This window comes from Chiloscyllium punctatum, chromosome 5 (genome assembly GCF_047496795.1).
Source record: "Chiloscyllium punctatum isolate Juve2018m chromosome 5, sChiPun1.3, whole genome shotgun sequence".
Classification (NCBI taxonomy): Eukaryota; Metazoa; Chordata; class Chondrichthyes; order Orectolobiformes; family Hemiscylliidae; genus Chiloscyllium; species Chiloscyllium punctatum.
In genome coordinates this window covers 101,084,660-101,101,440 of record NC_092743.1, presented here as the reverse complement: position 1 = coordinate 101,101,440, position 16,781 = coordinate 101,084,660, and the positions used below count along the sequence as shown (strand labels likewise).

At 41.5% G+C, this 16,781-nt stretch overlaps 1 protein-coding gene across 2 annotated transcripts in view; it reads left to right on the top strand.

Moving 5' to 3' along the window:
- Nucleotides 1-16,781, top strand: part of galr1a (galanin receptor 1a) — a 46,345-nt gene that overhangs the window by 26,058 nt on the left and 3,506 nt on the right. The gene's annotated exons all lie outside the window — the stretch shown is intronic.

Sequence of the window (16,781 nt, the reverse complement as noted above, 5' to 3'; positions counted from 1 at the left end):
CAACCTGGAAACTGAGGGATGGATTTGCATTTCCTTAATCTCACTAAATCTTCTTCTAAAAGAAAGCCTTACTTTCTGTTTTATGTTAATCACACATGGCACATGTGTACATCTGGTTGGGCCTGAGCTTATTGCCCATCCCTAATTGCCCAGAGGGCAGTTAAGAATTAGCCATGTTGCTGTGGGTCTGGAGTTACAAGTAGGCCAAACAGGTAAGAACAGCAGATTTCCTTCCCAAAAGGACATTGGTGAACCAGATTGATTTTTCTAAAAATCATATCATGATCGTCATTAGACCCTTAATTCCAGATTGTTTATTGAATTCAAATTCCGTCATCTGCCATGTGGGATTTGAACACATGGCCGCGGAACAAGAGCTGAGTTTCTGGATTAACAGTCTCATCATAATACCACAGGCAATTGCCTTCCCTCATAGAATCTTTCTTGGGATTTGGAAATGTCAAAGCACTTCAGAGGCTGAGGAGTAAGGGGTTTTGCAGCAAAATAACTATTCATTTTGAGAACACATGAACATACAAAATAGGAGCAGAAGTGGACCATTTGGCTCCTCAATCCTGCTTTACCATTCGATAAGATGATGGCTGGTCTGTTTGTTTTTGAAGTCCACATTCTGACGTTACCCCAATAACCCTTGGCTTGGTTCCCTTGCCTAACAAGAATTGATTTAATTCTACATTAAAGATATTCAATGACTCAGTCTCTGCTGTCAGAGGCAGAAAATTCGCAAGTTGACACACCTCCAGAGAGAAAATATTTCTCCTCACCTCTGCCCTAAATGTTTAACCTTTAACTTTAAAATAATTTTCATTAGTTTCATTAGACCCACAAGAGGAAACATCCTTTCCACATCTACCTTTTGAAGATGACTTGGTATTCTTATACACTTCAATCCAGTAATTCCTCACATTTTTAAATTTGCATGTCTAACCTATCCTCATAAGATCACCTGCTCATTCAATCTAGTAAACCTCCCCTGATCTGCTGCCCACCGCCACATTTTTCGACTCCTCTGATCTGCTGTCATGCATTTACACCCTTCCTTAAATAAGGACACCAAAATAGTACTCCATATTCGAGATGTGGTCTCACCAATGCCCTATGTGACTGAAGCATAACATTCTTTCTTTCATGTTCAATTCCGCTTGTAATTAATGATAGCATCCTATTAGCCTTCTTGATTACATTATTCCTTGGGGTGTGGGTGTTATTGACAAGGTTAGCGTTTATTACCCAACCCCAGTGGCCTTTGAACTGAATGGTTTGTAGGGCCATTTCATTTCATAGGCTGTTAACAGTCAATCATGTTGTTATGGGTGTGGAGTCACACGTAGATCAGAACAAGTAAGGAAGGTAGGTTTCAAACCTTAATGAACATTAGTGCATCAAAAAAAACCACTGAATACCACAGCTCAAATGGTATTCATGAAACTAATGTGCAAGTGCCATTTTAAAAAATATATTTAATTGTATGTAAATTTCACCAGCTGTCATTTCTGGCATTTGAACTTTGAACCCAGAGGATTAGCCTGGATCTTTGCTCTAATAATCTAGTGACACTGTAATTATACCACCACCAGTAATGCAAAACCTCGTGTTCTGAGAACATGGGTTCAAATCCCGTTGTTTAGATGGTGAAATTTGAATTCAATAAAATCAGGAACTATAAGCTAGACTAATGTGACCATGTAATCACTGTTGTCATACAAACCCAAATGTTTATGAAGAAACCTGCTGGCTACTACCTCCTACATCCACTTGGTTGACATATCAGTACTCCATCATGTTGAATACTATTTCGAAGAAGCACTGAGAGTGTCAACTATGTAGTAAAACAAAGTTTGAATCGCTGCTTTTGATGTTTTTAATTGCCAAAAAGAAAAAAAAGGGAGAAGGAAGAGGAGAGGGAGAGGAAAGAGAGATGCAAGGATATTTACACTTTTCTGACAAGTGATTGCTTCAGGAGCATTCCTCGGTTCCAGGAGAACAGGAATTTGACTGAGCACCAAAACAGTTGGACCCAATATGAGAGTATCCATAATCTATTGCTATGGGGCCCCAGACCTTTTGTTCGATCTAACCCCAGTGTACAGGAAACACCAGTGTTGCACCCTTTAGTTAGCCTCTTTGTCAGTTGCTTGTAACGGTGCCCAATGAGTCCAAATTTACCTCAAAAGTGTGACATGCTCACCCTGTTGTGAGGAATTCTCTGTCACTAGGCCCAGCATCAAATGAAGGATGGTAGGTGTTTTCTAAATGTTGCAAGTCCATTCTGAAGTTCGTTTAACATTGCTAAGGTAGCTAGTAGACCTTGGGGGTAAGTGAGAGTGAGAGTGTCCTAGGATGGTCATTTATAAATTTGCTTTCAGTATAAAGGTCCCAGATGTGGCATAATCCCTCTGAATGGCCCAAGAGGATTGCAAGGCCAGCCTTTCAAGCTGGGGCTCCCTCTGTCGACATTGTACTGCGGAAAGATTGCTCCTTGTAACTGTAGATCTTCCCACTTGACTGGCACTGCCACACCATCAGCAAAATGACTGCAGGTCCGTAACATGGACCAACAGTCAATGGACTCAATAGATATACAGATGGCTGCCTACCTCTCTGCAATGTACTGTCCATCCACCTCAAAATGAGTCACATCGAGACTTCACTGACAGTCGGACTATATTCGGGAGCCATACCAATGTGGCACCCTGCTATTTTCTCAGCCCTCCAACACACCTCCCAGCCTGCCACCCAAACAGGGGAGTGCTGGGAAGTTCTCTACATTAATTGTTTTGGTTTGGTTATGGAATGTGGGCATCGCTGGCAGGACCAGCATTTATTGCCCATCCCAAATTATTCAAGAAGGTGGTGGTGATCTGCCTCCTTGAAGGGCCACAGTCATACTGTGTAGGTACATCCACAATGCTGTTATGGAGGGAGTTCCAGAATTTTGACTGAATAACATAAAAAAAACTTGATGCGGAGGTGCCAGTGTTGGACTGGGCTGGACAAAGTTAAAAATTACATAACACCAGGTTATAGTCCAACAGGTTTATTTGGAAGTTCAAGCTTTTGGAGCGCTAATCTTTCAACACGCAGCAGTGCTCCGATAGCTTGTATTTCCAAATAAGCTTGTTGGGCTATAACCTGGTGTTGGGTAAAAAAAAACTTGTTCTTCTGCCAGAGTATTTATTTGGCAGGTCCAATCAGTTTCTAGTTAAAAGTAACATCCCTGTGTTGATATAGCGTGTCTCTGAGTTTTGGCTGATTCCATGGATTGTGACTAGTATGAGGTCAAGGTCAAAGCATACTGGTATATGTTCGATTGCTGGTCCATGCTGCAATCTTCAGATGCATTGATTGTATTTACAATCTAACACCATTGATCTTGCACATGGAATTGATAAACTGTCGTGTCCTGAAAGCCTTACATTTGTATGTTTTGTTATGGCTTCCCATGGCTCTGCATATGTTTTATAGAATTTGCAATGGCAGTATATTGGAACTTGCCCCTGTGTTAGGCATGATTCCAAACAATGGAGAATTTCCCCTGAATTTCTCCTAAGAGGAAATATCCTTTCAATATCCACCCAGTCAAGGCCTGTCAGGATTTTATATATTTCCATTTAGTCACTTCTGACTCTTCTAAACTCCAGAGGATATGGGCCTAGCCTATCTAGCCTTTCTTCATTAGACAATCTTCTCATTCCAAGTATTAGTCAAGTAAACCTTCTCGGAGTTGCTTTCAACAATTATAGAAACTTCTGTCAGTCCAACATATTTTCTTATTCATAACCTGCTCGAGTGACTGTCCAACCTCCTCGACTTTTTTTTGGAAGCATTCCACTTGCACATCTGTCTTACTTGTACGATCTCTAAATTCTACTTCAGTTCTTTTTCACTCGAACTTCATTGCTGGCATTTACTCTGAAAGGATTGTCGTATGAGTCATTTTCTCCACTATTGCTATGCACTCAAGTCAATGTTTCTGTAGCTGTGCCTGATCTGATGTATGAATGAGTTGTCCTAGATTTACCTGTGAAGCAACAATATTGTCAATGAATTAATGAGTAGTTTATAGTTTGTCTTGTTTCCTTTCTTCATTCATCTTTGTGAGCTGAGAAGAGCGATTCCCTAAAAAAATCCACATGTCAGAAATGATATTCTCAACTTCGAACTTAGTATTTTTAATATATAGGCTTTTGTTCAGCCTTTTCCTCTTGAACTTTCATTTTTGTCTCCACAGCAGAGAGTTAAGATCTTAGCTGCTGTAATTCAGAAGAAAATGAAGTGTTCCATTCTCCTTTCAGATTCTGCAAATGTTTCTTGGATAGCTTGCAGCAGTTTCTGTTGTGTCTCTGATTTTTGGCTGATTCCATGGATTGTGACTAGTATGAGGTCAAGGTCAAAGCATACTGGTATATGTTCGATTGCTGGTCCATGCTGCAATCTTTAGATGCATTGATTGTATTTACAATCTAACACCATTGATCTTGCACATGGAATTGATAAACTGTTGTATCCTGAAAGCCTTACATTTGTATGTTTTGTTATGGCTTCCCATGGCTCTGCATATGTTTTATAGAATTTGCAATGGCAGTATATTGGAACTTGCCCCTGTGTCAGGCATGATTCCAAACAATGGAGAATTTGCCCCCGATTTCCATTTACTTCAGTTTTGCTTGAGTTTCTTGTTGCCACACTCAGTTAAGTGCTGCTTTGATGTCAATGGCAGTCATTCTTACCTCTTTTTTGTTCATGTTGGACAAACACTCTATGGAAGTCACGTGATTACTAGCCTGGTGGATCCCAAACTGAGTGCCATAAGCAGGTTATTGCTAAACAAGTGCCATTTAATAACGCTGTCAACAGTACCTTCTGCTATCTTGCTGATAATAGAGAGTAGACTGATGGGGTGGTTATTAAGTGGGTTGGATTTGTCCTGTTTTTCAGTGTCCAGATATACCCAGGCAATTATTGGGTAGATAGCATTGTTGTAACTGTACTGGAACAGTTTGGCTGTGGCTGTAATTAACTGGAGAGCCCAAGTATCCAATAAAATTGCTGGAATGTTGTGCTGCCTTTGCAGTATCCAGTGCCCTCTGTTGTTTCTTGATATCATATGGATATCATAATTGAATTGGCAGAAGACTGGTATCTGTAATGCTGGAGACCCCAGAGGAGACTGAACTGGATTGTCTACTCCGTACTTCCAGCTGAAGGTTGTTGTGAATGTTTCAGCCTTGTCTTTTGCACTGATGTGCCGGGCTACCCCAGTTTTGAGGATGGTGATATTTGTGGGGCTTCTATCTCCAGTGAGTTATTTTGCTATCCAAAGCCATTGTGACTGGATGCGGCAGGGCTGGAATGCTTAGATTGGATCCATAGGTTATGGGATTGCTTAGCTCTGCCTATTGCATGCTGTCTTTGCTATTTGTCATGTAAGTGTTCCTGTGTTGTAGCTTCACCAGGTTTACACACCTCTTAGGTACTGCTCTTGTATTCCCCCTGGCACACTTCACTGAACCAGGATTCATTTTCTGGTTTGATGGTAACAGTAGAATGGAGGATGTGCCAAGCTGCGAGTTTACAGTTCTTGTTGCATCTGTTGCTGCTGATAGTATACAGTACCTCATGAATACCCAGTTTTGAATTTCTAAATTTGTTTGATATCTGTCCATTTTAGCATTGTAGTAACGTCACACAACATGCTGGAGCGTATCCTTATAATGAAGTTGGGATTTTGTCTGAACTGTACATCTGTTACTGAGATGAAGAGAAGTTTCTTCATTCAGAGAGTGGTGAGCCTGTGGCATTCTCTGCCACAGCAATGGCAGGAAGTCATATCATTGAATGCTTTTAAGAAGGAGTTAGATATAGTTCTTAGGTCTAAAGGGATCAAAGAGTATGGAGAGAAAATGGGAGCAGGGAATTGAGTTGGATGATCAGCCACAATCCTATTGAATGACAGAGCAGACTCTTAGGGCCTGTTTTCTATGTTTCTATATGCAGTGGTCATCCTTGTTAATGCAGTGATTGATAGCTGCATTTGCAACAGGTACATTGGTGAGGATGAACTCAAATAGTTTTCCCTCTTGTTAGTTCCTCATGTGGACCTAGTCTATGTTTTTTGGGTCTCAGTCCGCTCAGTCAGTTGTTACTGAGGCGCTCATGCTGAATGAGACTCCTTGGCCAATTCCTATCTTTCAAATGGGAGGGCATACCAAGGGATGTAGTGTATGGGACTTATCTGTAAGGTATAATTCTATGAAATATAATTCCATGGGTATGATGATGTCATGCTGTTGCTTGACTAGTCTGTGGCACAGATCTTTCAATTTTGTTGGCAGCTCCCAAATACTAGGAACAAGAGTGAGAGATATTATGGAGAAGAAATTGGAGAAGAAACCTATTGCTGATACAAAGAAAGGTTGTAGGGTTAGATTTACTGTTGCTGTTTCTAGTGCCGAGGTGAATACCAATGTTCTGTTTGGCTTCATTCCTTTCCGACTTTGTAAAGTTTGCTACAACTGAATTCCTTGCTAGGTCATTTCGGGGTCAACCACATTGCTGAGGATCTGGAATCACATGAAATTAAGGATGGCATATTTCCTTCCTGGAAGAGTACCAGTGGACCAGATGAGTTTTAAGACAATGATGACATTTTCATTGTCACCATTAGACTAGGTTTTAAGTTCTAGAAGTACATATTTATTAAATTTAAATTCACCAGTCACCATAGTGTGATTTGAGCCCATGTTTGTAGAGCATTAGGTTTAGCCTGTGGATTCTGAATCTAATGACATGATGACAACACAATCACTATTCGTGGCCTTTCTGCTCCAAGAAGCACCTGAATACATTGGATATCACAGAATCACAGAATGGCTACAGCCCAGAACAAGGCTGTTCAGCCCATAGTATCTATGCTGACTTTCTGACCGAGTAATTCTACTCTTTCTTGTAGCCCTCCACATTCTGTCAGTTTGAATAATAATCCAGCTCCCTCTTTTAAGTCTTGATTAAACCTGCTCCACTATTTTTTGATGAAATACATTTCAGATTCTAACTGTTTGCTGAGTGAGGATGTTCTTCCTCATTTTGTCATTGTCTTTTTTGCCATTTATTTCAAATCTGTGCCTTCTTGTTCTTGACCTGCTCACCAATGGGAGCAATTTCTCACAATTTACTCTGTCCAGATCCCCCATGGTTTTCACTGCCAGGAGAGAATTCCAAATGCTGTTTGGCACAGCCAGGTACAAAGTCTAACTATTATGACATAGAGACAAAGAATGCAGCTGCAGTTGAACAGAATATTTAATAGAGTTTTAAAATTTTTAATAGTGCCAGGAAAGGGAAGTGAGGCCATATTTCACTAAACCAAGTAGGTAGAAAAATTAAGTATGTAAAGTTAGCTCACTGAGCTGGAAGGTTTGTTTTCAGACGTTTTGTCACCATGACTAGGTAACATCATCAGTAAGAGTCTTCATTGTGAAGCACTGGTGGTATGTTCCGCCCCTCTATTTATAGGTCTTGGTTTCTTAAGCTGGGTGATGTCATTGCAGCATCCAAGAACTATAAACAGCTGAAGATAAATATCTATACAACATTTTCATGAAAAACGGATACACAATAAACACGATCTGCTGATTCTTCAGGAACAAACTCAAGCAAGCAGACATAATACAACCAAAACCTATGGCCACATTACCTTACATTAAAGACATATCAGAAATGACCTCCAGACTACTCAGACCCCTTGGCATCATGGTAGCCCACAAACCTACCAACACACTTAAACAGCTACGAATGAACCTAAAGGATCCATTAGCAAAACTAACATCATTTACAAAATACCATGCAAGACCTATAAAAAAAATTAAATCAGACAAGCAAGCAGAAAACTTGCCACCAGGATACATGAAAACCAACTAGTCACCAAAAGACACAACCCACGATCACTAGCTTCCATACATACAGACAAAGAAGGACATCACTTTGACTGGGACAACACACACATCTTAGGACAGGCAAAATAAATATATGCAGGAGAATTCTGAGAGACATGGCATTCTAACAAGAACTCCTTCAATAAACACATCGATTTAGATCCTATTTACCTTCCCTTGAAAAAAGGAACTGGAAAGGACATCACCCACCCTAAGAAATCAAGACCTATAAGTAGAGAAGTGGGACATACCACCAGCGCTTCACCAGAGACTCTCACTGATATTACCTAGTATGGTGACAAGCCTTCAAGCTCAGCAAGCTAACTTACTTAATTATCATCAATGTGAACTACAAATCGTCTCAAAAATTACTCGGTAGAAAAGTCATCACTTATAGCTTCCTTATAATTTGTTCAATTAGAAGTGAATGAGGATTCTATCGACAATTGTTATAAAAGCACAGTGTACGAGACCTCTTTTCTTCAAGCTTCACCTCCTTGTGTCTGTTATTCATAATGGAAGAAGACTTCTAATTTGTTGATTAAAAGCAAGGACTGTGAAAAGTTACAGGGTGTTATTGAAAGAGACGAGCAGGCATTGCTACTGACATGGTGCACTGATGAGTAACCCAATGAAATATTCAGTGAGTGATTTCCACTCATTTCCTGAAGAAGTTCATGGGTTGCACTTCTTTGAGATGCACTTCATCAAACACAGCAAGCAGCATTTTCCCAGTGACACATTTATATGGAGACAGCATCTGCTGCAGGCTCCTTTGTGGTGGCCTTTCCCATTAGCAGAAGGAATCTACAGAATTTAAAATTAGGATAATCCAGTAGGAAATTCACCAGGGTTATTGGTGAGTATCAGGTATAACCAAGTAGTCTTAACTTGCCATACGTACAGTGGTCCATTGTGCAAAAGGATAATCTTGATTGAAATATTTAGGAGCCAATATGGGGCAGCATGATAGCTCAGTGGTTAGCATTGCTGCCACACAGCACCAGGGTCCCAGGTTCGATTCCAGCCTTGGGCAACTGTCTGTGTGGTGTTTGCACATTCTCCCTGTGTTTGCATGGGTTTCCTCTGGGTGGTCTGGTTTCCTCCCACAGTCCAAAGATGCCAGGTGAATTGGCCGTGCTAAATTGCCCATAGTATTAGATTTGATTACATTACAGTGTGGAAACAGGCCCTTCAACCCAACAAGTCCACACCAACCTGCTGAAGCGCAATCCACCCATACCCCTACACCTAACCCTACGGGCAGTTTAGCATGGCCAATTCACCTGACCTGCACATCTTTGGACTGTGGGAGGAAACCGGAGCACCCGGAGGAAACCCACGCAGACACGGGGAGAACGTGCAAACTCCACACAGTCAGTCGCCTGAGGTGAGAATTGAACCCGGGTCTCTGGCGCTGTGAGGCAACAGTGCTAACCACTGTGCTACCGTGCCACCAACAAGGTACATTGGGAAATGGGATTGGGTGGATTACGCTTCGTAGGGCTGATGTAGACTTGATGGGCAGAAGGGCCTGTTTCCACACTGTAGGGAATCTAATCTAAATTTAATTCTCTATCTCATTCTGCACTGGACCTCCTGCACTGTTCCACTGGAGCTCAATGGAAATTCAAAAAAATAACATTACATCTTTAGGTATGACAGATTACAATTTTCTGTCAGAATTGCGTTCAACAATTTCAGTTTACAACTATTGCTGTATTTGTTTTTCTGGGAAGCATTTGTTGGTGATGATCCTCCTTTTCCCATTAAAATTGTACATGACGTTGGTTCAGCTGCATTTGGAATACTGTGTACAGTTCTGGTCGCCACATTACTAAAAGGATGCGGACGCTTTGGAGAGGGTGCAGAGAAGGTTTACGAGGATGTTGCTGGCACGGAAGGTGCTAGCTATGAAGAGAGGATGAGTAGGTTAGGTTTGTTTTCATTAGAAAAAAGTAGATTGAGGGGGGATCTGATTGAGGTCTACAAGATCATGAAGGGTATAGACAGCGTAGATAGAGATAACCTTTTTCCCAGGGTGTTCACACCCTGTTCACACTTTCAAGGTGAGAGGTGAAAAGTTTAAGGAGGGTACACACAGCAAGTACTTTACACAGATGGTGGTGGGTGTTTGGAACGCATTGCTAGCAGATTTCGTAGAGGCAGACACGGTAGATTCATTTAAGATGCGTCTGGACAGATGCATGAGTATGTGGGGAGCAGAGGGATACAGATGCTTAGGAATTGGGTGACAGGTTTAGACAGTGGATTTGGATTGGCTCAGGCTTGGAAGGCCAAAGGGCCTGTTCCTGGGCTGTAAATTTTCTTTGTTCTTTGTTCTTTATGTACACCTCCTCAAGACCCATCTTTTGTTTATTTACTTTTCCCATCACCAATTTGTTTTGTCTTCTGCTATCATCTCCTTTACCATTTCATCAATCTTACACTTCAACATCCTGGGGTTAACCTTTGACCAGAAAATGAACTGGTCTAGCCATATTTATACTGTGGCCACAGCAACAGTTCAGAGGAGAGGAATCCTGCAGTGGGTAATTCACTTCTTGACTCCCTAAGGCTCAAGTCAGAAGTGTGATGGAATACTGTCCACATACCTGGATGTGTGCAGCTCCAACAATACAAGAAACTTGATACCATCCAGGACAAAGCAGCCTGCTTGATTGGCACCCCATCCATAAGTATCCACTCCCTCCATCACTGACAAACAGTAGCAATGATTTACAAGGTGCACTGCAGAAGTTCACCAAAGCTCCACAGACAGAACCTTCCAACCCCACAACTATTTCCATCTAGAAGGACAACAACAGCAGTGTTTGAACATAACCTCTTGCAAAACCCCTTCCAAGTCATTCACCATCCTGACTTGGAAGTATATTGTTGTAGCTTCCATGTTGCTGGGTTAAAATCATGGCACTCCCTTCCCTACAGCACTGTGGGTCTATTTCCACCAAATGGACTGCAGAGGTTCAAGAAGACAGCTCGCTACCACCTTCTCGAAGGTAGCTAGGGATAGGCAATAAATGCTGGCCCAGCCAACAATTGTGAGTGAAACTTTTAAAAAATCCCTGTATAGTATCACAGATTGGTTACTCACCCTACTCCCTAACCTCCCTGCTTTCCTGAATTTGTTATATTCCTGAAGCCTGTTATATCTTGAACTTCCTCCAGGTCACTGACCGAAACATTTGACACTGTTTCTCGTTCCACGGATGCTGTCTTCATCGTCTAAGAATTTCCGCTTTCTATGTTAGAGTTCCCAAATCCAATGTATTTTTCTTTTTTATTGTTAATATGGTGATAAGAGTGAGCAAGTTGTTTATGCTGATAGACAGTTGCATTTTGCAATAAAACCCCAGCAAGATGTTTTCTCAATTCATTATAACCACTACCAGGGAAATCCTTTGACTGATAATAAACAGGGGTCAGGACTTTCTTGCAGTCTGCGGTACCTTGATATCAGAATCAACCTGAAGTCCTGTACTCACACTTGCCGGGTGTCAGACGAGCCTAGTAATACTCCCTTCTCATGGTTTGTTCTTGAGTTCACTGTGTGAGTAAGCTTTCAACACAGCCAGCAGTAATCAGATGGCTAAAAGCTCTGAAGTCTCCGCCACTCCACCAAAAAGCTGACTGCTGCAGAGGCAAGGCATCATTTCGTTATGCAGCGATCTTAAATTTGGATACATGTACACATTCTCCTCATCTAGTGTCACTCTGACTTTCATTAAATTGAGGCTTTTAATTTTTCACAATGCTTGAGTGCTGACCCTTCTATAAATCTTTCTGGCTGTTACAATCACAGTGAAGTCTGACAGTGGTGGCTTTGCTATTTCTATTGGAGCTACCAGTTTCCATGGCAACCTAATAGCTATACAACCATGGTATTCAAGTGTCAGGTGCTCTAATGGGCTTTCGATTGTATTATATACAGTTATATTCAGAAAATCAAATCATAATGAGTGTCAACGTTATTTTTGTTTACTTTTAGGTAATGCGTTGATTTCTTAAATCAATTTTTGTTCAGCCTTTTGCACAGCAGTAAGAATTTTGTGAGACATACATCTTTATCCTTTGGTTTCTCCCATTTTACTTAAGGTCACTAAAATGCTGCTTGATCACCTTTGCTCCAACTGTTCCTGTTGGTCTCTTCCAACCCTGCTGCATTTAAGTTTCTCAGCTCCACATCTTTCCATCTAATTTAAGGTTTCCTCTACTCCTTCTTCTTCACTGTCTTATCTCCATCACTTCATCAGAAGTTCTCTCTTGACTGCAGATAGCCATTCTACATATCACTTCAATCTCTTCCCAGCTACTTTCTTTGATGCTCCCACAGTTTTCATGGATTACTTGGTGAACTGGGTTCTGGTTTTGACCTCTCTACATTTTCTGCTCCACATCTATATTATATTAGTCTCCGGTCATTGTTCCTCTCTGCTTGCCTGACTGTAGTGTAGTGGTGAGCGATGTGGCACTCTTTTTTTCAGTTTCAACAATTCGTTTCTATCAGACAACATTCCAATGCAACTCTTCCAATTGTTCCAACTCTTTCAGTCAGTCTGTATAGCAATGTTAAAAGTGTATTCATAAAGATGTGCAGTATCATGAGGATGGGCTGATTGGGATAGTAGAATGGCCTTCTTGCTGTATCATTCTATGAAATGCTTCCTTTGTGCAATTCCTCCAGTGCAATAATATATTTGATTTTTCAAATCATAACAATAATTTACATTTATAATGGAATCAATCATCCCAAGGTGTTTCACAGAAGCATTAAAACAAAATGCAATCCATATAAGGTGATATTAAGTCAGATGATCGAAGTCTTGGTCAGAAATCAAAAAGGTTTTAAAGAAGTAACTGAAAGGAGAAAAGTCAAGGTCAAGGGGAGGGGAAGTGCTTGGAGGGAATTCTGAAGCTTAGGGTCTAGGCAACTGAAAGCATGGCCATAATGGTGGAATAAGGATGATTTGGAATGAACAAAGGGCAAGAATTATAGGAGCAGAGGCATCTCCAAGAGTTGAAATGTTAAAAAGAGATTATAACGATGAGGAGATAAAAGGCTATAACGGATTTCAAAATGAAGATAAAAATTTTTAAAATGAAGCTGTTGCTTGACTGGGAGCGAGCTTAGCTTAATGAGCACTCAGGTGACAGGGTAATGGAATTCGCTGTGAGGTTCGACATGGACAGCACTCAAGTTGACAGAAGATGGAAAAGGATGAAAAATCAATTGTGCATTGGAATAGTCAAGTCTGGATGCTGTGGCTCTCAACATTTTGAAAACAATCACGCTTTTAAACTCAAGAGTTTAATGTGTTTTACAGATCATATCATGTGCTGTGGACTGTGACATCGCTAATCAGTGCCTGACTGCAGTGTAGTGGTGAGTGATGTGGCACTCTTGACATTTATTTATGCATACACGTGAATATATAGTTCCAAAATTAAATTATATAAATGACGCAACATAAGGCATGAATGTGGTTTCGGCAGCAGATGAGTTGAAACAGAGGCAAAGGCAAGCAATTTAATGGAGGTGGAAGTAGATGATTTTAAGATGACATGAATATGAAGTTGTAAGCTCATTTCAGCATCAGGATCGCAAACAAATTGGCTTAATCTTATACTAGAGAGAGGAATGGAATTTGGAATGAGGATCGAAAACAATAGTTCAGCCGTCCCAATATTGATTGGAGGAAATCTGCTCATTCAGTCCCAATCCTGGCTGTAGAATAGCAATCTGATAATTGGAGGAGTTGAGAGAAATAGTGATGAAGTATTCCTGGGTGTTGCAAGTGTACATGTGAAAACTAGTACCGTGGATTGTACCTTTCTGTGTTGGAGGTGGGAAGACGACATAATTAGATGAACTGGTGGCATTCCAGAATCCTGCTATCTTTCTGCTTCCACCCAAATTACATTTCAGGTGAAAAGGCCAAAATTTGACCATACCAACCCTCAACCTAAGGACCTATTCCCATCTGGGCTGCTGTTATAGAATCCCTACAGTGTGGAAACAGGCCCTTAGACCCAATAAGCCCATACCGATCCTCCGAAGAGTAATCCACCCAGACCCATTCTCCTACTATTCTATATTATCCCTGACTAATGCATCTATTCTACACATCCCTGAATACTATGGGCAAGTTAGCTCGGCCAATTCACCTGACCTGCACATCTTTGGATGGTGGGAGGAAACCGGAGCAACCAGAGGAAATCCACGCAGATATGGGGAAAATGTGCAAACTCCACACAGACAGTCACCCAAGGTGGGAATTGAACCCAGGTCCCTGGCACTGTGAGGCAACAGTACTAACCACTGAGCCACTGTGCTGCCATTATGTTATGTTATTATGTTATCCAAGCTCCAGTTGGGATGAAATATTGGAAGCCCATCTGAAGGGTAAACCAGGGTAGAAAGAATCTCATCTGAGGGGTGGAGGTTTTCTTGACTTGCACTTATTTGTGAATGATTAAGGGACAAGACATAGGGCAAGGAAGTGACTAAAGAGAGGGAACGAATCCCTTGATCCCTACTCCTAATAAACCCCAAACACCATAGATCACCCCCCCCCCCCCAACACAGAGCACTTTAGTCCTCACAATCTTGGTTATCCTTTTGGCTGCAGTCAGGCCTTTCATGGTGGCACTGCTCAATATATGAGATGATGGCCTCCAATTGGTCAGCAGCTCTCACCTGGCAAGACTGCCACCCTTGGGACCTGATTTTGGAGAAAAGGCAATTTTCCTCAAAACTGTCTGATTGGAGAAAGGTACAGCAGGCTTTACATCAGCTCAGAGGTCCTCAATTACAACAATTGAGCGAGACATCCAACAGATATGGAAGATCCCCACATCGTGTCTTGAATTATGTTGTAAAGGGAGAATATGTAGATAAGAAATAGGAGGGTACCAAGAATAGTTTATTGGGGCACACCGGAGAGAATGGCGTTGAGGCAGGAAGAGGGACCTTTGTGAATCATTCTGTGGTAAGATAGATATAAGTGGATCCATATGACAGCAGTCTCCAGCTGTATGACAGTGGAGAGGCACTAAAAGAGGTTGGTATGGACCAATATATCAAAAGATACAGATAGATATTGAAAGAAAAAGTGAGATGTTTTACTTTCATTACAATCACCTCAGCTTCTTTGTGCCTTTGTTACTATGGGTTACTGTGAGGGGGGCATAAATCTAGTGAGATTCAAACAGGAAAGAATTTCAGGAGAAATAGGAATGGATTTGGGAGGTGACACCATTTTAAAATGAGGTTGGAGGTGGGATGGAAGTTTGCGCAGGTAGAGAGGTAAATTTTGGTTTTTTGAGGACAGGGCTGAATTTAAAGAAGAAAGGGATAACAGCCAAGAAAATCACTTCCAATATTGGCTAATACAGTGACTAGGAGGTTTGGTTTGGTGATCAGAAATTTAGTAGAAATAGAACTGAGGAAACAAGAATTGGGTCAGATGGATAAGATGAGCACAGAGAGGATGCGAAGGAATACGGGGAGAGACTCGAATAAGATGCAAGTTGAAAATCAGGGCCAGGGGAATCACCAGAATAAGAGAAAGCAATGTCTAATTTGGGGCTAGGACATCAAAGATGGAGGTAAGGGAATTGTTGAGTCAGTCAGTCAAGAAATGTTGTTGCTGACTGAGGGCCAAAGGCTACATTGTAGACTTTGAAAGTACAGTTGCAAGTGAATTGCAGGATCATTTTCCATGGATGTGGATGGTGTATGGTGCAGTCAGGTTATCTAGGTGACCTTCTCTGTGATTGAAGCTGTGGGAGGAACAGCACCTCTTGAGAAAGTCAAAGAGGCAGCCATGAATGTACACTCGAGAATGTACATAGAAAGAGAAAGATACGGGGAGAATAAGATTGCCCTGAACTCAGCAGAGAGAGAACACGAGAAGATGAGCTTGTTGGTTGAGATCACCAAAGGTGAGAAGACATTCAGTGCAGAGGTTGAGGGAGGAAGGGGGAAAAGTATGAAAAAATTTATCATACCTTGGTGGGGGCGGGTAGTTAGAAAATTATAATTTTTATGGAGGGGTTAGAAGGTTAGAACAATATGGGAGACCCTAAAGGAAGAGAAGGAGACAGAGAAACTGTCAACCCATGGTGTGATCTGCTGATAATCACCACACCACCGTCATCATGATGATGTTGACAGGACAACTGGTTAATGATGTGGCCAGGAGGTTAGGCTTCATTAAGGGGAAAGGTGTCACTGTCCTTCCACCAGGTTTCTCTTAAGGCCATGATGTTGATGCAATAAACTACAATAGTTTGGCAAGGACCTTGTTCAGGCAACCTGGAGGGTGGTATGGAGATGTCTGTTCGGATCGGACCTGCTAGAAGAGTCCACAGGTCAGCAGTGCGAGGGGTGACTTGGGCAGTGACATGGTTAGCCCCTAGCAGGTGTCATGGGTAGGAAAAATAGCTCAAGAACTTAGGGTTACTGTTGATAAAATCCAGCAGCAATTAGTCTGTTAAAAGGCTGCCATCTAGGTTCAGAGTCATGCTGAAGGCTCATTGAATAGGGAATCAAGGAAGGAACAGCAACAAGAACAGGAAGGTCAAGGTGTATTGATAGGTTGAGGGACAGCAGAGTACCTGAGAGTGGAAAACTGAAAGCCAACATGATAACAGGAAGGTCTAGGCAAGATGAAGAGAAAACAAATTAAATGAAAGGTCAAAAATGTAAGTAGAATGTTGGACTCACATATAAAGCAACAGCACATGGCAGACATGCAGGGTCAGCACAAGCTACATGGGTCTAGCGACATAAAAATTGGATTC